The sequence below is a fragment of the Orycteropus afer genome, unplaced genomic scaffold (assembly GCF_000298275.1).
Source record: "Orycteropus afer afer isolate SDZICR_OR568_19922 unplaced genomic scaffold, OryAfe1.0 scaffold00013, whole genome shotgun sequence".
NCBI lineage: Eukaryota > Metazoa > Chordata > Mammalia > Tubulidentata > Orycteropodidae > Orycteropus > Orycteropus afer.
Window position 1 is genome coordinate 22,187,517 of NW_006921600.1, and position 26,045 is coordinate 22,213,561.

The window sequence follows — 26,045 nt, forward strand, 5'->3', positions numbered from 1 at the left end:
CCTGCCCTAAAACCCCTTAGCAACAACCAGTCATCTGTACCCCTTTGCCCTGGTGCTACTCCACCCTATATTTTCCTATAAAAATGTGATAGTAATGGAGCACGAGGTCTTTTGCCTTGCCCACTGCGTTGGCAAGAGCAGGGACCCTAGCTCGAGCTAGCTAATAAACTTTCCTTTTGCTTTTGCATTATCGTGTCTGTGGTGACTTCCTCGTGCCGACATTCCTTTCCAGGCTCAACACTCTAAATTCAGGAGGGATATATTCAAGACCATATTTTGGCTCTCTTGGACTTGTTTTATGTGTTGGAGTTACCTTATATGAACTTTTAACTTGACCCCAGTTCAACAAGATGTTCTGGGTTTATCTTGCACATTTCCTGCCCCATATGTGGCATCAGCTACTTTCCCAAGGAGTCCTGCTTCCTTTAGCATATTGCAAAAAGGGCATGAGTGTAGCAGCACCTGACCTCCTCTAACTTCATAAGAGAGGGAGAATCACCATCAGCATCAGCCTAAGAATAATTCCTAAGAGGCAGAGATCAGACACACTGCCACCCTCCAATCTTTTTACCATTTCTGACCTCAACCTTCCCTTCCACAGTACTTTCTACTTCTATGTTGGATTTGATAATTCATTGTGATGGCCACACAGAACTCATAGACAATACTCATGAGTATGAGGTTTATTAGGGAAGTGAAAGTTTACAATTCAGGATCAGAAACAACTCAGGATATAGTTCTTCAATGAGGACAGCCTCTTCTCAACTGTGCCACAGGCATACTTCTCTCTGGCTCAGCTTCTGTCTTGCTCAGGCAAGTGTTACAAGGCACTCCATTCCAGCAGCAAGCTTCTTGCCTCAAGGCAGTCAACTTTCTCATTCCATGGGCCAGAAAGACCACCACTCTGTCTTGCACTGGTGTCTGCTGCTGGGGCCTACTGTTTTTGCTATTTCTAATCCTCTCAGCTAAGTGTTACAGCTCTCTCTGTCCTCTGGGTTGAGAAGATTCAATGTAGGATCTCAGGTCCAAAGGATGCACTCCACTGCTGGCTCTTCTTTCTTGATGGTAGTGAGATTCTACCTTTCTGCCTCTGGGATGGCTCATTTTAAGACTTTTTTTTTCACTGCCATGGAGTTGGATCCAACTCATAGAGACCCCTCCTTGGGTTTCTGAAGCAGTATCACTATGGAAGTAGATTGCCCATCCTTCCTTCCAAGGCATGGCTGGTGGATTTGAACTGCCACCCTTCTGGGTAGTAGTCAAATGCCTTAGGCACTATGCCACCAGAGCTCCCATTGTAAGACTAGCAGATGGTAAAACTGACCAATTTCCATGTTATGGTTCCATACACCTTATTTTCACAGTCTCACCCCCACAAGGGTCCCATACATCTTATTCAATCCCCTTGGTGGACTACAAGCACCTCATGTTAGCATAGTCTCACCCAGTCATCTGGTGGGAGTCACAAGGACCATGGCTAGAAGAGCCATACTAAATAACCAAACTTTGGTACATTCACACAATGGAATACTATGCAATGCTAAAGAATAATGTAGAATCTGCAAAACACCGCATAACGTGGATGAACTTGGAGGACATTATGCTGAGCGAAATAAGTCAGTCACAAAAGGACAAATATTGTATTAGTCCGTTATTGTGAAAGTTAAGGAAAGGGTTATATATTGGAGGACATTTTCTTTGTTGGTTACCAGGGGTGGGAGGGAAGGGGAGGGAATGCTGTTAGATAGATAGAGATAAATATTGATTTGGGTGAAGAGAAGGCAATGTACCAAATGTGAGTGACCAATATGGCAGCATTGAGGATGAGAAAGACAGAGAGAGTTACATGGGCAGTACAAACAACAAATATGAACCCCTTTGTAAATACAATACTGAGTTGTCAATGAAAGCAAACATGGGTATAGGGACGGATAGATGGGTGAACAAGCTAAACAATTATGTATGTCTAAATGGAGAGTGTATCCAAGATCATATACAGGGTTGGCAGACAATGGGCCTCTCAGGGTGCAGAAGAGTATGAAGGGATGGACACTGGGAGGAGGTAACTATGGGGAGGAAGTGGGAGGGGAGCTGCTGCATTGTAAATTTTGGTCAATGACATGAGACAAAGTATATGTGAACTGCTGTATGAAAAGTGAATTTACTCTGTAAATCTTCACCCAAATCCTAATAAAAAAAAAAAGAAGAGCCATACTAAGCAATTCACTGTACCACATATATAAGTGAAAATATTTCATAGTACATGGAGAGTGAGACTGACTAAAGGAAACCTTTTGGCCTTTGGGGCCCCAGTGCTCATCCCAAGGGAGCTGAAACAGTGAATTTTTTACCACCAGAAATAATTTATTTTTCTCTTCCTTCTTCCCATTCTTTTTTGCTTTTTAAAAAAGGAAGCATCTTCCATTTTTCTCTTCTTATAAAATATGTGGAAGTCCTCCATGATCCTAATCTTCACAGACAAGCACTACTATCAGTGTGAAGTTATTTCATACAGAGTTTTTTCTTTGCATATGTAAGGGGACAGAGATGACTATAAGCAAGAAAACTTTTTTCTTTCTACAAAGTAACAAGGGAGTCACACTACACACTCTTCTCTAAACTTCTTTCTTCATTAACAATAAGTTGCAAATGAGTACAGACAGCTCCTTCCTTTTAACATCTTCATGTTGCCTGTTTATTGAACAAATCCTCTCTTAATGAACATTAGGTTAATTTGAGATTTAGTTCAATTCAATACAATAAATATTTACTTTGTGCCATGCACTAAGCAAGGCACTCAAAGAACTGCAAGATAACTAGGACCAGGTCTGGCAGAACCTGTTGAGACCCCTGAGACTATGCCCCCTAGCTACCCTCGGTCTGGAATTGAACTCACTCTTGTGGCTTCCAGCCAAGTAATAGACAGGCATATTGGCTGAACATTTACATCAGGTAGATACACTACTTGGAGTGATCAATCATGGGAGAACAGAATGGCAGTGTTTGCACAGGGAGACAGCTTGGGAGACAGGAGTGCATGGAAGGGAAGGACACAGGAAAGAGGTAACTATGGGAAGGAAGTGGGAAGAGAGCTGTTACATTGTAGGGAATTGTAATCAATGTCATGAGATAAAATGTATATGAACTGCTGTGTTGTTGTTGTTATGTGCCGTCAAGTCAGACCCAACTCATAGCGACCCCTCCTTGGGTTTCCGAGGCAGTATCACTACGGAAGTAGATTGCCCCATCTTCCTTCTGAGGAGTGGCTGGTGGGTTTGAACCGCCAGCCTTCTGGTTAGCAGTCAAGTGCCTTAGCCACTATGCTACCAGAGCTCCAGAATTTGCTCTGTAAACTTTCACCCAAATCACAATAAAAACTCAAAAGAAAAAAAAAGGTAAAGGAGTCAAAGTCTCACCATTGTCTTTTCTAAAGGCGCTTTCTGGTTGTATTTCTTCTAAGACTGATTAATGTGTTCTTCTGGAAATTCATAGTATATTCAATATTCTTTGCCAACACCACAATTCAAATGCATTAATTCTTCTTCTGTCTTCCTTTCTCATTATCCAACTTTCATATGCACATGAGGTAACTGAAAAAGATCATGGCTTAGGTCAGGTGCACCTCAGCTGTCCAAGTGATATCTTTGCTTTTTTTTAAAAAAAAGCTTTAAAGAAGTCTTTTGTAGCAGATTTGCCCAGTGCAATATGATGTTTGATTTCCTGATTGTTGCTTCCATGAACATTGATTGTTGATCCAAGTAAAATGAAATCTTTGACAACTTCTCCATTTATCATGATATTGTTTATCAATCAAGCAATAAGTTTCATGAAAAACACACCAGCATTAAAGTCAGATGACCTAGATTAACTCCATGCTCTGTCCTTCATTATCTGGTGACATTCACCTCATAGAACTATTGGGAAAAGCCAATGAAATTTCCTGGGAGAAAGCACTGGTTCATAATGTTAGCTTCCTTTTCCCTTCAAACATCATGGCCAAAGTAGATAACAGAACAGCCTGGTACAAATAATCAAAGCAACATAGTAGAGTGATTAAGAACACAAGGATCTGGAGAATACAGGCCTGGGCTTGGTTCTGGGCACCACCTCTCACCAGTCATGGGATCTCTGCACCTCAGTGTCCTCATCTATAAAGTGGAGATGATACCAGTAACTACCTACCAGCTTTATTATAGGATTGAGTGACATAATGCATATATGGGAACATTTAACTAGCTTATATGTCTGTGCTCCCCAGATCTCCACTCAGCATAGGCAAATTTCATAAGAAGCAGAAGGCCCTAAAATAAAAAGCTTTTTTTTTTATTATTTCTTTAAAACAAAGTGCCCTGACAGCTAAGTAGGAGCCAGTCGTTAAATAGCATGCCTGCAAGCTTTCTCTCTGAGGTCTGTTTTTTAGCATCTACCCCAATGTATTGAATATGTGGGTCTGGGGCTTGGGGGTCCAGGAATCTACGTGCTGGAGACCTGGAGGATTAAAGAGATGCAGAGGCCCCACCTGTAGGAAGTGAAAGCACGTTGGGTTCTTAGGCCCCCCTAACTGGAGTTCAGCTCTGAGCAAGCTTGCTCCCTCCAGGCAGAAGTGATGCTTTCAGTCTGCATGTGCTAAACCCCTGCTGGCTGTGAAAAACCTGCATAACATATTAGTTTCTTTGGGTTTTCTTTGTGACCTTCACCTCAGTGATGTCACTTCTAGAACCCAGATTTTTGTCCATGTCCCATATTTGAGGCAAAATCATCAACCTCTCACAGCAATGGCCAAGAGTTTTGGCCAAGCTTTGTAGTACCTTGGAAATTGTTAAAGGATGCTTTGTTAATTAATGGCTCCTGCATTTGCTTCACAGGAGGAAAGACCTAGCTATCTGATCCTGTAAATATTACAGCCTTGGAAACCCTGTGGGGCAATTCTACTCTGTCCTACAGGGTCACCACGAACTGGAATCAACTCACTACACAGCAAAGCTCTTTTAGGTTTTCTTTCTTTCTCTTCCTTTTCTTCTCCTACTCCCCACAACAACTCTTGAGTTTGGCAGGTTTTATTATCCTGTTACAACAATGAAGCAATTTGCCAAAGATAGAGATAGAAATGAACTGCATGTTTCCTGGTTCCTAATCCACGGCCTTTAATTTACCCTTAACCCATGTATTTGTCAGTTCCCAAAAGGAACACCCAATATCAGACACTGTTTTACTGCCATTCATAAGGTTTTTAGTGGCTGATTTTTTTTTCAGAAGTGGATGGCCCTGTTCTTCTTCCCAGTCTGTCTTAGTCAGGAAGCTCCATTGAAGCCTGTCCACCATGGGTAACCCTGTTGATATTTGAAATACTGGTGGCATAGCCCGCAGCTTCACAGCAACACACAAGCCATCACAGTTGACAAACTGACAGACGAAGGAATTGCTTAAGCAAGTGATACAACCTTGCTTGCTGAAAGTGAAGATGGCTTGAAGCACTTACTGGTGAAGATCAAAGACTACAGTTTTCAGTGTGGATTACATTTCAACATAAAGAAAACAAAAGTCCTCACAACTGGACTAATAAGCAACATTATGATAAATGGAGAACAGATTGAAGTTGTCAGGGATTCCATTTTACTTGGATCCACAGTCAACACCATGGAAGCAGCAGTCAGGAAATCAGACGTCATATTGCACTGGGTAAATCTGCAGCAAAAGACCTCTTTACAGTGTTAAGAAGCAAAGACATCACTTTGAAGACAAAAGTGTGCCTGACCCAAGCCATGATATTTTCAATCACCTCACATGCATGTGAAAGGTGGACAATGAATAAGGAAGACTGAAGGAGTTGATGCCTTTAATTTGTGGTGTTGGTGAAGAATACTGAAAGTACCATGGACTGCCAGAAGAGCAAGCAAATATGTCCCGGAGGAAGTGCAGCTGGAATGTTCTTTGGTAGCAAGAATGGCCAGACTTTGTCTCACTTACATCAGTTATGTTGTCAGAAGGGACCATATCTGGAAAAGGATATCATGCCTGGTAAAACAGAGGGTCAGCAAAGAAGGAGAATACCCTCAATGAGATGGATTGATGGGCTCAAGCATACCAAGTATTGTGAGGATGACACAGGACCAAGCACTGTTTCATTCTAATGTACATCAGACTCTCTCCTGGGAGCCCACAGGGAAGACAGGTACTTAAAGCTGAGCTGTACCTGGCAGGGCCACAGAGAGATAGCACTCAGTCCCCACTGCTGAGATTATCAGGGCTACCCTGGTTTCTGTCCTTCCTAAAGCCTCATTGCTCATCTCTCCCTACTGTTTCTATTGTTCACAGCTGAAGAACTCCAACTGGTACCTGTGTCTTCCCATTAGGCAGTGTCTGAGTGATAAGGTGTTCTGCCAGGAGGAAACTGTAAAACCTAATTCCTTCCCTAAGTAATCCTCAAGTGCATAGCTCAGTTACTTGGGCTGGGGAACCCATCAAAGAAGAGCTTGTACTCATGAGGATGACAAGGATGGAGGTAAAATGTAAGGACTTATTCAATATCTCACAAACCTGGGGTGTGTAAAAGACTCTGGAATTTGGAGCCACAAGTCTAGGCTTCATGACCATAAATGTTCCTATGCCTCAGCTTTGACATCTGCCTCTTGACTTTTCAACACTCATCAGTTTTTCTAACTTCTGTAACAGAAAAACCCCAAAATCATAATGTCTTGACACAATAAAAGTTTATTCCTCATTTATGAAGAGTCTGATTTAAGAGTCATATGATTCAAAGGCCTGGGTTCCTTCTGTCTTGTGGTTCCAACATCCCCTAGGACCTCAGTTATTCCTTTTATCTTGCAAATAGAGAAAGAGAGAGGATGGCAAATCCCTCAAGGAAGAGGTTTCAATGGGCAGGTCTGAAAGAGGTTAGCAGACCAGTGGGACACTTCCCCAACATCTGCTTGACTAAAGCTCCATGACAACAGGCACTCTGCCTTGCTCACCATTCTATCCCTTGGCTAAATTGTGGTTCCATGGTCACACTTACCTACAAGGGGCTGAGGAATGTAGCATCCCAGAGGTGTAACGAGACTTTGATGAACTCCACTAGTCTCTGCCTTACCAGGCCTCTGATTTGGGTATTTCTCTCTCCTCTTCCTTAAATGTGAATGCTTCTCAAGTCTTCCTCAGCCTTCTTTTTTTTTTTTTCCCCTCTCTTTCTCCTCTCAACTCCTTTCTTTCTCACCTCTATGGAGATGAGGTGCATCTACATGGGTGTAATCAATGATAATATCTTCCATGTCCACATTTCTAAGTAGATAATTCACAAAAAAAAAAAAAAAATCTCTGGTAGCATAGTGCCTATGGCACTTGACTGCTAACCAGAAGACTGGCGATTCAAACCCACCAGCCACTCCTCAGAAGGAAGGTGAGGCAATTTACTTCTGTAGTGATATCACCTTAGTAACCCAAGGAGGGGTCGCTATGAGTAGGGTCTGACTCCATGGCACATAACAACAACAACATTTTTAAAACATTCTTTTAAAGCTTTTTTCAATTAACTCCAAAATCTTTGTTTCTAGCCCTGCACTAACTGAAAGGTGAGTGGTTTGAACTCACCAGCCACTCCATGAGAGAAAGATGAGCAGTTTGCTTCCATAAAGATTACAGCCTTGTAATCTCATAGCCCTATGAGACAGTTCTACTCTGTCTTATAGGTTCAATATGAGTCACAATCGACTTGATAATAATGAGTTGGTTTGGATCTCGGTCCAGGATCCCTAAGAGGAAAAATTTTAAATGCCTGAGTCAAAAGTTTAGATTTAATATTTCAATAGAACATTCCCTTCAAAGGAAACAAGAGGGGGGAGGGGAGAGAGGAGTGAGGAAGAGAAAGAAGAGGAGTAAGAACAAAAAGGTGACTTCCAAACTGGTCGCAGATTTGCAACAAGCACAACCAGTTGCTCAGACATCTCCATCCAGGCCATATGGACTGGCTGTATCTCAGAATGACAGGGCAGTGGGGGAAGTGAAGTTTTCTTTTGTCTATGCTGCTCAGTCTTTCCCAGGGCATAAGTTCCCCTGTACTTCTGATTTGTATTACCAGCCTCTTCAGGAAGCTGCCAGGGAAGCCAGGGCCTGGGTGGATCCCACCAGCCAAAGGCACAGGCTTAGCTCTCTTCTGTCCAGTGGACCCCTGCTTGCAGTCTCCTTCACTTATGGCAGTAGTGTGCATAGATTTGAGACCATAGAAATAGCACCAGCCATCACCAGAATTGCTCTGGCCAGGAAGCAAGATAAGTAGCTGTGGTCTGGAGTGAAAGGCAGTCAGGGCAAAGTACAGAACATGCACTGAGACTGTTGCTGTCATCTAGGGACAGAAGAGTGAACGAGAGAGTTTCACAGAGCTTAGTGTTGTCATAGGAGTGTCCTAGGGCTGCTGTAATGCAAATATCACATGTGGTGGCTTTAAAGAACAGAAATTTATTTATCATAGTTCTGGAAGCTAGAAATCCAAATCACGGTCTCATGTATCAATTCCTTCCTTGCAGGTAGTCCCAGGCATTCCTTAGTTCCTTGGCTTATAGAAGATTTTCGTGTGCTATCTGTCTTGTGTGTGTGTTGTATATAATCTGGTCTTCTATAATTCAGAACTGACTAGGCTTAGGACTCACCATGCTCAGCTATGATCAAATTAACATAACAGAAAATCCTATTTCCAAACAGGTTTACGTCCACAAGTGTTGTTATGTGCCATCGAGTCGGAACTGACTCATAGTGACACCTCCTTGGGTTTCTGAGGCAGTATCACTACGGAAGTAGATTGCCCAACCTTCTTTCCAAGGAGTGGCTGGTGGGTTTGAACCGCCAGCCTTCTGGTTAGCAGTCAAGTGCCTTAGGCACTATGCTACCAGCACTCCTCTGTCCACAAGTATAGGGGTAGAATTCCAACACATATTTTAGGTGACACAATTCAATCCATAACATACTTCACCCTTAGTTTAGACAAAACATAGCCCCTGTATCCCCATCCTATCTCACTTTTGACCTTCTGTTTTCCATCTCAGCTAGTGGCATCACCATCCACTCAGGATCACCATCTGGATTACCATCATCCAGGCCCAGACTGCAGAGTTGAGATTCATCTACCTCACCCTCTGCCTTCCACCCTCCACAAGTCATTCCTCTGCTGTAATCTTCCTGGTGGCTTCCCACTGCAGCCCCAATCAAATCAAAGCTAATCCACCTTTCAGGGCTCTCTAGGACCTTGCCTCAGGGTCCCTGGGTGGAGCACATGGTTAAGGTGTTCAGCTGCTGACTGAAAGGTTGGAGGTTGGAGTCCACCCACAGGAGCCTCAGAAGAAAGGCTGGGTTGTCTACTCCTGAGAAACGAGGCACTGAAAACCCAATGGAGCACAGTTGTGCTCTGACATGTGGGGTCACCATGAATCGGAATCCACCCCAGGCCCAACTGAACCACTTACCTTCCCCCATTTTCTCACTTGCATGCTTTGCTCCCAGAATTCCTTCTACTATATTCACCAGAAGAGGACATTTCCCAAAGTGGCCTTTCTTCAACAATTATTAAGAGTATGGTGAAGAAATGTTAGACACAGGGCCATGAAAAGGGGGGAAAAAAAGACAGATTGAAACCTTGATCTTACAGGATGCATGGGAAATGTGGTGAGCCGTGATTAGGAGCTTTTTGTCTGCACTCTGCCTTCTACCAAGCAGAGGGTCAGCATTGTCTTTCCCACTACCTAGGACGACCCTATCCTCATTCACTTCCCCTTACATTGAACCTGACTCCTCCACTGTCTGTACATTCCCACATATTCTTATCTAGTGCATCCTTCAAGCCCCACTTCAAATCTCTCCTTTCCATAAAGCTCTTGTTGATGCCTCCTAACTAGAAAGGAAGGTTGGGCAATCTACTTCTGTAGTGATACCGCCTCAGTAACCCAAGGAGAGGTCGCTATGAGTCAGGTCTGACTCGATGGCACATAACAACAACAACAACAACTAGAAATACCACCACCATCTGCCATTTTGTTGGACTGTAATGGTTTGTGTATTGCTGTGATGCTGGAAGCCATGCCATATGTATCTCAAATACCAACCTGGTCACCCATGGTGGATAGGTTTCAGAGGAGCTGCCAGACTAAGACAGACTAAGAAGAAAAGTTTGCTGATCTGCTTCTGAAAATCAGTCAAAGAAAATCTTATGGATAACAACTAACACAGCAATGATTGTGAGGATGGCACAGGACCAAACAGTGTTTCTTTGTGTTACATACAAAGTCAGAGTCGACTGGATGACAACTAACAACTAGAAATAATCTCTTCCTGCTCTTAATCCCCACAACCCTTTAGCTGTATTTCTTATATCATTATTTGTGCCATATCTTATTTTTACAGATAAACCACAAGTATCCACTTTTGTGTTCCCCAAAGATCTAACATAGTCAGATTATTGACTGAATGAATAAAGAATGAATGCAGGAGGGAAGGAAGGAAGGAAATCCAATGACTGTAGAGTCAAGGCCTCCTGCGCAGGGAAGAGGCTGGTTGTCATTCTTCACTGGGTCATCTGTCAGAGGAAGGGAGGGAAGTTAGTTGCTGACTCTTGATCCATATAGAAGGAGGAAGTGGGGACCAGCCTATCGGTGGTTGATGACGTGGCTTCCAGAGCTGTTAGGAATAGTTCTGCAAAGTCCCTAAAAAGTCAGGTTTCAGTCTCATGTTCAAAAGCTGCAAGGATTAGTCAAGAACAGTTCACTTCCCCTACCCAAACGCACCCCAGCATCAGCATGCCCACTGCAACTTTTACATGTTCTCTGAATTAGGCACAAATGAGCTTCTACACCTCAACAGGCTTGTTCTCTCTGTCTCTGCTCTGCATATGTGTATGTGTCTGTAAGAGAGATCCTCTCCCTATCTCTCATTCCCTCTTTTATTCCCTTTCTCTCTCCTCATTCTCTCTCCATGTCTCTCTCTTACACACTATGAAATAAAATGACAGGTTTTGCTTTATGAAAACAGAAAGAATTATCTTGAGCTCTGGTAGCATAGTGCCTAAGGCACTTAACTGCTAACCAGAAGGCTGGCGGTTCAAACCCACCAGCCACTCCTCGGAAGGAAGGTTGGGCAATCCTACTTCCGTAGTGATACTGCCTTGGAAACCCAAGGAGGGGTCGCTATGAGTCGGGGCCGACTCGACGGCAAATAACAACAACAACAAAAGGTCTAAAGGTCATCTTCTTAAATGTTGTCAAAACCTATGTAGTATAATAAATAAATAGTCTTTAATGTCTATAACTATGCTTTAAAATATAGCTAACATTTAAAATTTGTTTGCTTTGCTTAGCATAATTGTATCTAAGTGATCAGGCTCACTGAAACACTTGACATTTATTCTTTCAGAAAAGAATCAAAGATTAATGAGCATACCCTGTTTTCAAGACTCCAGAGGTCCTATAACCATAGCTCACTGATCTTGCAATAGTTTTAGCAAAGTTTCTATTTAAGCTTTGATAATATTTGAGCATATGCTACTCTCTTATAAGATTTATGTATTCTAACATAATTGTTAACTAACATTGTCAACTAATCAAATATTTTTTCTTCAAAGTTCCTGATAAAATTGCATATAAGCACTTTGGAAATCTTAATTCATCAGAGCATTGATTAACTTGATAGTGATGCACTGCCCAATTCACAAAGTGACTATGAAACCTGCATGGCAAGCTGTTAGTAGTGTTTTGAGCTTTTATTTTAACAATGCACACACAAGTGTTCCTTTAATATCTGTTCCCAAACCGCAAGAAAATGTCTAGAGCTAATAAAGAAATTTAGTAAAGTTGCAGGGTACACGGTCAACAAATAAAAAGTAAGTGGGTTTCTATGCACCAGCAATAAAAAATCTGAGAGGAGAATTAAGGAAATAATTACATTTACAATAGCATCTAAGAGAATAAAATACCTAGGAATAAATCTAACTTGGGACATGAAGGACTTATACAATGACGACTAAAACACAGCTGAAAGAGATTAAAGAAGATCTAAATAAATGGAAAGATATTCTATGCTCATGGATTGGACAACTTAATATTGCTAAAATATAAAAATTCACAAAGTAATCTATAGATTCAATGCAATCTCAATCAAAATTCCAACAATCTTCTTTATAGAAATAGTAAAACTAATCCTTAACTTTATATGGAATGGCAAAAGGCTGGAAATAGCTAAAACAATATTGAAAGAGAACAAAATAGGAGAAGTCACACTTTATGATTTTCAAGCATACTATACAACTACAATAATCAAAATAGTCTGGTATTGGTATTACAACAGACACATAGACTGATGAAATAGAATTGAAAATCCAGAAATAAACCTGCATATTTATGGTCAACTGATTTTTTATAAAGATGCTAAGTTCATTTGATAGGGATAGAAGTCTCTTCAATAAATGGTGCTGAGAAAATTGGATTTCTACATCCAGAAAAATGAAACAGGATCCATGTCTTATACCATACCCAAAAACAAATTCAAAATGGATTAAGGACCTAAATGTGCAAACTAAAACCATACAACTCTTAGAAGAACAAGAACAAGCAAGGATAACACTGTCAGGACTAATTTTCAACAATGAGTGATCCAACATAATTTTTAGAAAAGTACAAACCGCAAAAGGCAAAATAAATAGGACCTCATAAAGATGAAAAGTTTTTGTTCATCAAAAGTCTTTACTGAAAAAAAATGAAAAGATAAGCTACCAATTGAGAGAATATCTTCAGATACCAAATATCTGACAAGAACCTAATACCCAAAGCATATATAAAACTTCAACAACTTAACAACAAAAAGACAAATAATCTAATTTTTGAAATGGGCAAAAGACTTGAATAGACAATTCACCAAAAAAGACATTCAAATGGCCACCAACCACATGAAAACATGATCAACATTATTAACCATTTGAGAGATGCAAACCAAAGCCACAGAGAGACACAATTTCACTCCCACTAGGATGTCAGAATGTCATACTGTGGTGTCTTTCATGTTCCTCTGACACTGGAATCCATGCAACTGTTATTTCAAATACCAGCAGGGTCACCCATTGTGGACAGGTTTTAGCGAAGCTTCCAGACTAAGACAGTCTACTAAAAAGGATCTATTTACTACTTCCTCTTCTCCTTCTCCTTCTTTTTCTTTAAAAAAGGCAGGAGAAAACCTTACGAATAGCAGCAGAACATTGTCTAATGTAGTGTCAGAAGATGAGCCCCTCAGGATGGAAGGTAATCAAAATAGAACTAGGGAAGGGCTACCTCCTCTAGGTGTTGTTGTTAGCTGCTGTGGAATCAATTCCAATTCATAGTGACCCTGTGTACAACAGAAAAAAACACTGCCCAGTCCTGCACCATCATCATAATCCTTGCTACGCTTGAGCCCATTGTTGTAGCCACTGTGTCAATCTATTCCATTAATGGTCTTCTTTTTCTCTGACCCTCTATTTTACCAAGCATGATATTCTTCTCCAGGGGCTAGTACCTGCTAATGAAATAATCCAAGTATAAGGGATGAAGTCTGGCCATTCTTGCTTTTAAGGAACATTCCAGCTGTATTTCTTCCACAAATTTGCCCATTCTTCTAGCAGTCCATGGTATTTTCCATATTTTTGACAACACCACAATTCAAATGCATCAATTCTTCTTTGGTCTTCCTTATTCATTGTCCAGTTTGCACATGTATATGATGCTTTTAAAATACCATGGCTTGGGTCAGAAGCACCCTAGTCTTCAAAGTGACATCTTTGCTCTTTAACACTTTAAAGTTTTTGCAGCAGATTTGCCTAGTACAAATCATTGTCTGATTTCTTGACTGCTGCTTCCATGGGTTCATCAATGTCATTAAGGCAGACTCTACTTTGAAGAGGCAGCTCTTTTCCAGTCATATTTTGAGTGGTTTCTAACCTGAGGAGTCCATCTTCTGTCACTATATCAGGCAGTATTTCACTGCTATTCCTAAGGTTTTCAGTGGCCAATATTTTCAGAAGTGGACTACCACATCCTTCTTCTTAGTCTGTCTTAATCTAGAAGCTCTGCTGAAACCTGTCCACCATGGGTGACCTTGCTGGTAATTGAAATACCAATGGCATAGCTTCCAGCCTCATAGCAACATGTAAGGCACCACAGTACCACAAACTGACAGATGAGTGATGGTTCTTCAAAGTAATCAACTTTAATGACATGGCTGGACTAAAGCTTTCAGGACCTTCATCTGCTGATGTGGCACTACTTAAAATGAAGAGAAAAAAAAAAGAGCTGCAAACGCTTATGAATAATCAGAATGTACAAAGCATGGAATCTAGGAAAATTAGAACTTGTCAAAAATGAAATGGCTTGAATCAATATCCTAGACATTAATGAGCTGAAATGGACTGATATGAGCCATTTTGAATAAAAAAATCACATGGTCTATTATGCAGGGGATGGCATATCGAAAAAGAACAATGTCACAGTCATTGTCAAAAAGAAACTTTCAAGATCTATCCTGAAGTACAATGCTGTCAGTGATAGGATAATATCAATACACCTACAATGAAGACCAGTTAATATGACTATTATTCAAATTTATGCACCAACCACTAATACCAAACGTAAAGAAATGGAAAATTTTTACCAATTTCTGCAGTCTGAAATCTATCAAAACATGCAATCAGATGCATTGATGATTACTGGTGATTGGAATACAAAAGTTGGAAACAAAGAAACAGCATTAATAGTTGGAAAATATGGCCTTGGTGATAGAAATAATGCTGGAGATCAAATGACATAACTGCAAGACCAGTGACTAACTCATTGGAAATATCTTTTTTCAACAGCATAAGCAGTGACTGTACACATGGATCTCACCAGACAGAATACACAGGAATCAAATGAACTTCATCTGTGGAAAGAGACAATGAAGAAGTTCAGTATCATCAGTCAAAAGAAGGGCAGGGGTTGGTTGAAGAACATATTATCCATTGATGGCTAGTAGGCAAGTTAAAATTGAAGCTGAAGAAAAGTAAAACAAGTTCAGGAAAGCCAAGTACAATCTTAAGGAGAAACTCTCACTGCTGTCAGTCAGATCTGACTCCTAGCGACCCCTCCTTGGGTTTCTGAGGCAGTATCACTACGGAAGCAGATTGCCCAACCTTCCTTCTGAGGAGTGGCTGGTGGGTTTGAACCGCCAACCTTCTGGTTAGCAGTCAGATGCCTTAGGCACTATGCCACCAGTATATCCTACCTGAATTTAGAGAGTATTTTAAGAAAAATTTGATGCATTGAACAATGATGACCGAAAGATCAGATGAAGAAAGTAAAAGATCATTAAAAACACAGGAAACAAAGAAAAGAGCAAAGTGGATGTCAGAAGAGACTCTGAAACTTGTGCTTGAAACTTGAATAGCTATAGTGAATGAAACAAATGATGGAAGTAAAAGAATAGAAGGTTTCAAAGAGCAGCTCAAGAAGACAAAGTATTCGAAGGAGTGGGGAGGTGACAGGCCCAGCAGCGCCACACCCCTGTGCCGTTGCCATAGACCCTGCAGTCTCAGACCTTTACGTGGAGCACTTGCTGCAGATGCACAGATGGCCCAAGGCTGTGCCACACCAGTTAAATATTGTGACCAAGGACATGTACATCAATGAGTCTGCTGCCCTGGGTAGCCTGCCAAGGGGCAGGAGGTGTGGAAAGTGCAGCTCATGCAGCTTGAGAAGGTCATAGAGAAGCCCCTGGAAATCACTCTGAAGCTAAAAGAGAAACAGTCCTGTACAGTTGCCAGAATTCTTAATGGAGGCGTGATTCATAGACAAGGCTCCCCTCACATGGGGGATGAGATCCTAGGAATCAATGGCACAAATATGACTAATCTCTCAGTTGATCAGCTACAGAAGGTAATGAAAAAAACCAAAGGAATGATGTCATTTCAAGTAATTCCCAACCAGCAAAACCGGCTTTCTGTACTACAGATGTTTTATGAGAGTGTAGTTTGACTATGATCCCAAAAAGGACCATCTGATCCTTTGCAAAAAGGCAGGTCTACAGTTTGTTACTGGGGACATCATCTAGATCTTCAACAGGGATGATAGCAACTGGTGGCAAGAGTGGGTAGAAGGCTACTCCAAGGTGTCCGCAGGGCTCATCCCTTCCCCAGAGCTACAGGAATGGCAAGTGACGAGTGTGGCTCAGTTTGCTCCAAGTGAAGCCCCAAGTTGTAGTCCCTTTGGGAAGAAGAAGAAGTACAAAGACAAGTATCTGGTAAAGCACAGCTCAATTTTTGACCAGTTGGATGTTGTTTCCTATGAAGTTGTTCCTGCTTTCAAGAGGAAGACCTTGGTTATGATAGGATCCAGTGGGGTGGGTCACAGCCACATTAAGAATGCTCTGTTCAGAATTCTAGAACACTTAATTGTGCACATGAAGAACTTGTACATAAACCAAGAAGCTGTTGTTTGAACAGAACAAGGAGATATACATGGTATAAAATCAGGAAGGGTATGCATCAGGGCTGTATCCTTTCGCCATACTTATTCAATCTGTATGCTGAGCAAATAATCCAAGAAGCTGGACTATATGAAAAACACAGCATCAGGATTGGAGGAAGACTCATTAACAACCTATGATATGCAGGCGACACAACGTTGCTGGCTGAAAGTGAAGATGTTAACTGCTTAAGCAGTTACTGATGAAGATTAAAGACTACAGTTTCATGAACAATCAAGTATGTCAACGCAGGGGGTAGTGTACCCATGACCATGTATAGGGTTGGCAGATAATGTTTCCAAAAGCGTATTTTATGTTCTGTAAGAATGTCCAGGTAAATGGCAGAGCTGACAAGTGACAGGGTTGTGATGACTTCTTGGCCACAGCCAGCTACCCAGAGAGAGGGAGTAGTTGGACCTGTGGGCTTGAGGCCTTGGTCCCAGGGGAGATCAAGCTCAATTGTCGTAACATACTACACAAAAACATTGTTCCACATCCTACTTTGGTGAGTAGCAACTGGGATCTTAAAAGCTTGCATGTGGCCATCTAGATGCAATGATGGGTCACTCCTCATCCAGAGCAAAGAAGAATGAAGAAACCCAAAGGCACATGGAAACAATTAGTCCAAGGGACTGGTAGACCATGCGATCCTCAGCCTATATGACCTTGAGACCAGAAGAACTAAGTGGTACCCGGCTACAACTGTCAATCACTTGGAGGGGGATCTGTGTAGGAGATCCTGAATAGAGTCAGGGAACAATGTGGAACAAAACTCAAAATTATTAAAAAAAAAAAAAAAAAGACCAGGCTTGCTGGTCTGATAGAGCCTGGTGACATCCCTGAGACTATAGCCCCTAACTGCCCTTCAGGTCTGGAATTGAACTCACTCCTGTGACTTCCAGCCAAATAACAGACCAGCATATGAGCTGAACATTTACATCAGGTAGATACACTCCTTGGAGAGATCAATCATGGGAGAATAGAAGGGCAGTGTACACACAGGGAGACCGCTTGGGGGCGGGGGCGGGGCAGAAGTACATGGGAGGGAAGAACAGAGGGGAGGGGTAACTATGGGTAGGGAGTGGGAAGAGAGCTGTTACATTGTGGGAAATTGCAGTCAATGTCATAAGACAAAATGCATATGAACTGTTGCATGGAAAATCTAATTGCTCTGTAAACTTTTACCCAAATCACAATAAAAATTAAAAAAAAAAAAAAAAAAAAAAAGAATGCTCGGCTCAGTCAGAATCCAGAGAAGTTTATGTACCCTGCCCCATATACCACACGACCACCCATAAACATGAGGAAGACAGGAAGGACTACCACTTCATTTCAACTGAAGAGATGACAAAGAGTATCTCTGTCAATGGGTTCTTGGAGTTTGGCTACCAGAGCAACATGTCTAAGACCAAATTTGAAACAGTGCCCCAGATTCACCAACAGGACAAAGTCACCATCCTTGACATTGAGCCCCAAACCCTGAAGACTGTTCGCACAGTAGAGCTTTCACCTTTCATTGTGTTCATAGCACCAATTGACCAGGACACTCAGACAGAAGCCCTGTAGCAGCTGCAGAAGGACTCCAAGGCCATCTGCAGCCAGTACGCTCACTACATTGACCTCTCACTGTTCAATAATGGCATTGACGAAACCCTGGAGAAATTGCAAGAAGCCTTCAAGCAGGCATGCAATTCTCCTGGGTGTACTAAGCTTACAGATGGTAAACCACTCTGCGTCCTCTCCAGTGTGTGGAGCACCCAGTCTCTTGCTCTAAGACAAATAGGGTCACTCCACCTCGCTCTCCTGTCAGCTTCCAGCTCTCTGCAGTTACCTGAATCAAGCCAGCAGGATTCATTCTAGCTCGGGCTCCAGAAGGGCTAGAGTATTGCATTTCCCTGATGTAGCCCCATTGGTCTGGATTTCAAAGCCTGCACCTCTTCCCTTTCTGTTACACTGGGAACAGCAACTTCTGAGATGAATGAACCATGTGCAACAGCATGCCTGCTCCAGGGAAATCCTCAAAGCAATAAAAATGTGCTGTTGAAATTCCCCCCCCCCCCAAAAAAAAAGGTGTTAGAAGGAAATGTGCAAAGGCCTGGAGTTGGAAAATCAATGGGAAAGAACATGCTCAGCATTTCTCAAGCTAAAAGAATGGAAGATAACATTCAAGCCTTGAGTTGTGATATTGAACAATTCTACGAGCAAAATATTGAACAATGCAGGAAACAGCAAAAGAAGATGGAAGAAATAAACGGAGTCACTATACCAAAAAGAATTGACCAGTGTTCAACCATTTTAGGAGGCAGTATATGATCAAGAACCGATGTCATTGAAGGAAGAAGTCCAAGCTGTGTTGAAGGCTTTGACAAAAGCAAGTCTCCAAAAATTGGCAGAATACTAATTGAGATGTTTCAACAAACAAATCCAATGCTGGAAGCACTCACTCTTCTATGCCAAAAAATTTGTAAGACAGCTAGCTACCTGGCCAGACTACTCGAAGAAATCCACATTTGTGCCTATTTACAAAGAAAAGTGTTCCAACATAATGTAAAAATTATCAAACAATATCATTAATATTATGTGTAAGTAAAATTTTGCTGAAGATAATTCAAAAATTGTTGCAGAGTACATCGACAGAGAACTGTCAGATTGAAGCTAAATTTAGAAGACAAGAAATATGGGATATCACTGATGTCAGATGGTTCTTGGCCAAAAGCAGAGAATACCAGAAAGATGTTTACTTGTATTTTATTGACTATGAAAGGCATTCAACTGTGTGGATCATAAAAAAAATTATGGATAACATATAGAAAAATGGGAATTACAGAACACTTAATTGTGCTCATGTGGAACCTATATATAGACGAAGTGGCAGGCATTCAAACAGAACAAGGAGATACTGCATGGTTCAAAATCAGAAAATGTGTACATCAATCTTCAGTATGGATTACACCTCAACAAAGAAAACAAAAATCATCACAGCTGGACACTATCATGATGAGAAAAGATTGAAGTTGTCAGTGATTTCATTTTACTTGGATCCACAATCAGCGCCCATGGAAGCTGCAGTCAAGAAATCGAATGATGTACTGCACTGGGCAAATCTGCTGCAAAAGACCTCTTTAAAGTGTTGAGGAGCAAAGATGTCACTTTGAGCACTAGGGTGTGCCTGACCCAACCAGTGGTATTTTCAATAGCCTCATATGCATGTGCAATCTGGACAATGAATAAGAAAGACCAAAGAAGAACTGATGCATTTGAATTGTGATGTTGTCAAAGAATATTGAAAATACCATGGACTGTCAGAAGAATGAACAAATCTGTCTTGGAAGAGAGCTGGAGTGCTCCATAGAAGCGAGAATGGCCAGACTTCGTCTCACGTACTTTGGTCATGTTGTCAGAAGGAAACAGTCCCTGGAGAGGGATATCATGCTTAGTCAAGTAGAGGGTCAGTGAAAAAAGGGAAGAGCCTCAGTGAGATGGATTGACACAGTGGCCGCAACGATGGGCTCAAAGATCGTGGGGATGGGGCCGGAGCAGGCAGTGTTTCATTTTATTATACACAAGGTCACCACGAGTCAGAGCTGACTTGATGGCATCTAACAACAGCAGGATGGCTAAGATAAACAAAAAAAGAAAATATATGTTAACAAAGGTGTAGGAATATTGGAATCCTTATCTATTGCTGGTGGGAATGGTACAGCTATTGTGGGAACAGTGTGGCAGTTCCTCAAAAAACTAAAATTAGAACTACCATATGGCCCAGCAATTCTGCTCCTAGGTATAAATCCAAAAGACCTGAAAGCAGAGACCCAAAAAGAGACTTGTATACTAGTATACTGGTATATCTGTATACCAGTATACTAGTATACTTGTATACTAATGTTCATCCCAGCACTATTCACAGTAGCCAAAAGATGGAAACACTCTAAATGTCCATTAACAGATGAATGGATAAACAAAATGTGATACATACATATAATGGAATACTACTGAAGTACTGAAGTCTTGATACATGGTACAATATGGATGGAGCTGGAGGTCATTACGCTGAGTGAAATAATTCAATCACAAAAGGATAAATATTGCATGAACTCCCTTTTCTATACAAGAAAAGGCAAATGTATAGAGAACAAAGTTTATTAGCGATTACCAGGGGTGAGAGGGAGGTGGAAAGGCGGATTAACAGTGATGGAAATATTACATTGGTTAAGGGTAGGGTGCACTGATAATCAGTGTGCACTGAATATCATAATCACTGTCAATAACTTGTACATCTGTAAAAAGCTGAATTGGAAAAATAGAAAACAAAAACCTGTTCCCAGAAAAGGAGGGAAATAAATGGAGGGAGTGTTTCTCAAAGTCAACAATTTAAGAACAAATCAGCAGTTGTAAATCAGTGCTTGCCAGAGGGCAGACTAATTCATCCTTTCCCAAGTAAGCAAAATACAGCATTTTGGGTAAACATAGTCTGGAATTTTCCAACTTCAGTGTGTCCTCTCCTATTCATGGAAATCATTACACCTTCCCTCAAGGCATTTTTGTTCATTCAAACAAGGAAATGAACTTCAACTGGAGCTTTTGTTCAACCAAAAACTCCTTACCATGGTCTGTACCTGGCACTGTGTGTGGCTGAATGTGGGATTCAAAGACACTAACTCTGTCTTTGAGGAATTTATAGTCTAGTTAACCAGATTAGACATAAACAATAGCAATGAAGCAGCATTGAAGACTCATAATGGACAAAAGGAAGACCCTCCTCACTGTGAAGATTATTAACCAAAGGAATGGCTGGCCAAGGAGGCAGAATCTCACCTCTCTGAAGCAACATGGGGATGCGGGGGGGACCACTGCGGTGGAGTTGATTCCAACTCCTAGTGACCATATAGAACAGAGCACAACTGCCCCATAGGGTTTCCAAAGCTATAAATCTTTACAGGAGCAGACTGCTTCATCTTTCCCCCATGGAGCAGCTGTTGTTGTTATTGTTGTTACTTGCCCTCGAGTCGGCCCGACTCATAGCGACCCCTCCTTGGGTTTCCAAGGCCGACTTTTGGTTAGCAGCCAATTGCTTTAACCACTATACCACCAGAGCGCCTCTTTATGGATGAAGGGATCATCACATGTATTAGAAGCCTGAAGAAAAACCTTGGGATCTCATGATCCAGTTAACTTGGGCATGTCTAAACAATTACCCAAGGCAGGTTCCAGGCAGCTCAAAGAGACACCAAAATTAACCTATGCTGACACCATTTTCAATTGCTATAGTCTCCTAGCTCTGGTAGCATAGTGGCTAAAAGCACTTGACTGCTAACCAGAAGGCTGGTGGTTCAAACCCACCAGCCACTCCTCGGAAGGAAGGTTGGGCAATCCTACTTCTGTAGTGATACTGCCTCGGAAACCCAAGGAGGGGTCACTATGAGTCGGGGCTGACTCGATGGCACATAACAACAACAACAACATAGTCTCCTAAGCAATAGTCTCTCATCCTCATTTGAGAGGCCTGGGGAATTGTCAGAACTTGCCTCCTATCTCACAAGTCTGGGGTGTGTGTGTGCATGTGTGTGTATGTGTGTGTGTAAACAATAGACCCTCTCCCTGCCAGGCTAGCAGGGGGGCCAAATCTACACATATATATTTAATATTTTAACAAACAGTAGGGCCCCTTTACTGGGCAGCTTCCAGCAGCAGAGGCAGAAGTTCCTGAAACAAGCCTGAGCCTCTTTACAGAGCCCCAAACCCAACATGTTACCATCAGGACCCCTGACCCCCAAGTTCCCACCCTCAAGCACTCCATATCTTTTCTCCCCCTCCACACCCCTGCCAGAATCCCTAGTAAAATAAATTCTCACAGCCGAAATCCCACGAGCTCTAAAGCGAGCTTTCCCACTCCTCCCCACCCCCTCCACCCACACAGCTGAGGTCACCCCGGCCCAGCCTCTTTTGCAACTTTACTGAGTCCGCGCATGAGAGGGAAAGAAGGAAAAGTCAGAGGGAAGCGGCGGCCTCAACACGCTCTTTTTCACTCTCACTGCCTTTTTCTTTTGGCCTAGCTGAGACTTTTGCTCCAAGAGACCCCAGCCTTAGAGAGCACTCCCCACCTGCCCTTGGAGATCCAGTGCCAAGCAGCCGCACCTGTAAGTACCCTGGAAGTCTGTCGAGTTCCTTTTGCCTACCCCAGCTGCTCCTAGAGTTACTGGTTTTTGTTTGGGAGGACTGGGGCAAGGAGTCCAGAGAGAGCTTAGAATCTGGCAGTTCCCAGAGTGTAGATCCCGTTTAAAGACCCCTGCCCTGGTAGGACGGGCTGTGCCCTCTGGGGAGGGGTCAAGCCAGGCATAAAGAACTTCCCACCCCAGTAAACTGGGGCCCAATTGGTGCTCTGCTTGGCCTGGGACCCTTGGTCTCTGGCAGGATGCAGCTGCTGCCACACACCTGGAGGGCCAATCAGAAATCGGGAGCCCTCCAGCAGGCTGAGTCCTGCTGGCACTCTGAGACATGTTGTCACATGGACAGGGTACCTTCTGGAAAGGAACTGGATCAGCCAGAGGCTTTCATCCGGGAAGGGTAGGCCCCTGGAGTAGTATATAGGCCTTCTGTCCTAAACTATAAATAACTCGCCTTTCACTGAATGATAGCGAAGCCAATGAATAGAGTTGAACAGACACGGGTTTGAGTCCCAGCTGACCACTATTTTTTCTTGATTCAAGAATTCACGGGGCTATGAGAGCATTTTATGTGCCCTACCATTGGCAAGTAATTATAAACATAATTTCTTTGGGCTTACCCATCAGTCCCCCACCTTAAGTCCCATGGAGATAGGAACTTGTCTGCATCCTCAGTCCTACATAGTGCTGGTGCATAGTATGTGGGTAGATGGATAAATGGATGAATAGATAAATGACCATTTTGAGTACTTTTATGTTCCCAGCATGAGATAGTTTGTTTGAAGGATACAGAGAGGTGCGAGGCACTATCTTGCCCTCTGGGTGCTGACAGTCTGCTTGGCAAAACAAGGCTAACACCCCAAAATTACATATGTACACAGCACTGAGCCTCCTGAAACCAAGAGCTGTGAGTGCACTTCTTGGAGGTAGCAGGTCTAGACCTGCTAGGATTTAGGTGAGTACACAGACAGTGAGCATTCCTGGGAGGTAATTAAGCCTGGTGCTTTCAAAAACCAAACCAACTCTATTGCTTTCCAGTTGCCTCCAACTCATGGTGTCCCCAAGTGTGTCAGAGTAAAACTGCCTCCACAGAGTTTTCACTGGCAGATTTTTCAGAAACAGATCAAAAGGATTACTTCCTCAGAATCACTGGGAGGTTTGAACCACCAACCTTTAGGTTGTTTTATGTGCCGTCGAGTCGGACCCACCACATAGCGACCCCTCCTAGGGTTTCCGAGGCAGTATCACTACGGAAGTAGATTGCCCAACCTTCCTTCCGAAGAGTGGCTGGTGGGTTTGAACCGCCAGCCTTCTGGTTAGCAGTTAAGTGCCTTAGGCACTATGCTACCAGAGGTCCACCTTTAAATTAGTAGACCAAAAAACAAACCTACTGCCATAGAGTCGACTCTGACTCATAGCAACCCCTGTTGGGTTTCCGAGGTGGTAAATCTTTACGGAAGTAGATTGCCCAGTCTTGCTTCCATGGAGTGGCAGGTGGGTTTGAACCACTAACCTTCTGGTTAGCAGTCAGATGCCTTAGGCACTGTGCCACTTACACTACTTAGGGACCTTTTACTTCTTAGCTTCCTTTCAAAACAAACTGACAAGATTGTAAATCTCATTGCTTTCTAGGGTGGGTACATTTGTCATTTTCCTAGGTGTGGGAGGTGAGGTAAGGAGCTCTGGTGGCATAGTGGGTGCTAATGGTTGGTGGTTCGAAGTCCATCAGCTGCTCTGTGAGAGAAAGATGGGGTGATCTACTTCTGTAAAGATCAACAGCCTTGAAAACCCAATGGGAGTTGCTATGAATTGGAGTCAACTCGATGGCAATGGTTTTTTTAGGGGGAAGGGAGTTATTGAAGAGTGAGGAAAGAACCCAGGTAAGATAACATGATGGAGGGGAGGGATTTGTCTCATCTGCCCCTGCCCACTGGTCTCCCCTGTCCTTCCTCCCCATCAGCACAAATGCCACCAGTGGGCCAGTGGAGTAGGGAGAGAAGGGAAGAGGTAGGGGAGCAAGCAGGCCCAAGAGTTCTTGTAGAACTGGTCCTAGGGTTTTCTTTTGCAGGGGGAGGAGGTGGGGAGGTGGGGTGTGTTGGGTGGGAAAAACATCACCTCAGCCATTCTCACTGCACAGGGACTGAGATGAGTGTGCAATAGCTTCAGGAGATGGGCAGGGACTGGACTTCCAGCTTAGAGGTGCTGCCTGGCAGGAAGGAGAGAAGATCTTTGGGGAGCAAGTGGCCTAAAGGTTCTCCTCGGTGCCCAAAGGCAAGGCCCAGCATTCCAAGCATACTTGTCACTGTTACTTAACACATTCTCCCCTGGAGGATGACTCATCCTGACCCCTAGGAGAATGCTGGAGGCATCTGAGTCAGCTGAGTGGGCAGAAGGAGACTTAAAAGGAAGACAGCAAAGTCCAGCCAAGGACAGAGCAGAGAGGGCATGAGAAGGGTCTTCAGCCCTCTACTCACATGCCTCCTAGGTGAGCTCAGCCAGTGTCTACCCTTAAACCACCCTTTCCTGACACTGACTGTAGTCCTGGTCCCCTTCCTCTTGCTGCAAGTTACCCTGGACCTCTGGACCACGCTTTCTTTCTTTTCTTTCTTTCTTTTTTTTTTTTTTTTTTGGTGAAAGTTTACAGAGCAAATTCATTTTCCATTCAACAGTTTATTTTGTTTCATAACATTGATTGCAATCCCCATAAAGTACCAGCTTTCTTCCCTCTTCCTCTCTGTGGCTACCTTTTCCCTTCTTTCCCATGCATTCCTGCCCCCTGAGCTATTTCCCTGTGCAAATACTGCCCTTCCCTGTGTAAATACTGATCAGAAAACAATCAACTTATGGTTGATTGTTTTAAGGAGTGCACCTGCCTGATGTAATTGTTCACCTTGTAGGCCTGTCTCTTGTTTGGCTGGAAGTTTAGCCACAGGAGTGAGTTCAATTCCAGGCCCAAAGGGTGACTAGAGGCCACAGTCTCAGGGGTTTCACCAGTCCCTATCAGACCAATAAGCCTAGGACCAGACTATTTTTAAATAGCAGCCTCAGCAAATCCCTGTCCTTCTGCAAGTGGGGTGTGGGAATCTGAAGTGGACAGCACATTTTGAGTAGGAGAAAGTCCAAAATCAAGACAGAGGTGAGTTACAAGGATCTAGAGAAGATTCAAGTAGAACCTAAAAAAGAACACTTCAGGCATTGTTGTGCCCAGGCTGTAAAGGAGAATTTCGGAAGAGAAAAAGACGCCAACCCACGCCAATGCAAATGCAATAGGACAGTTTATTAGCCAACTTAAGTCAGGGTCTTTGCGCTCAAGCAAAAGACCCCGTACCCCGTTTCCTTCTTCAATTTATAGGACAATATGAGGAGGGGCAGCACCGGGGC

The 26,045-nt window shown here is 42.7% G+C and overlaps 1 pseudogene; it reads left to right on the plus strand.

Annotated features, from left to right (window-relative positions):
- The window catches only part of LOC103208219, a 30,230-nt pseudogene extending 7,256 nt beyond the window's left edge, over positions 1-22,974 (plus strand).
- Positions 22,975-26,045: the final 3,071 nt, after the last annotated feature.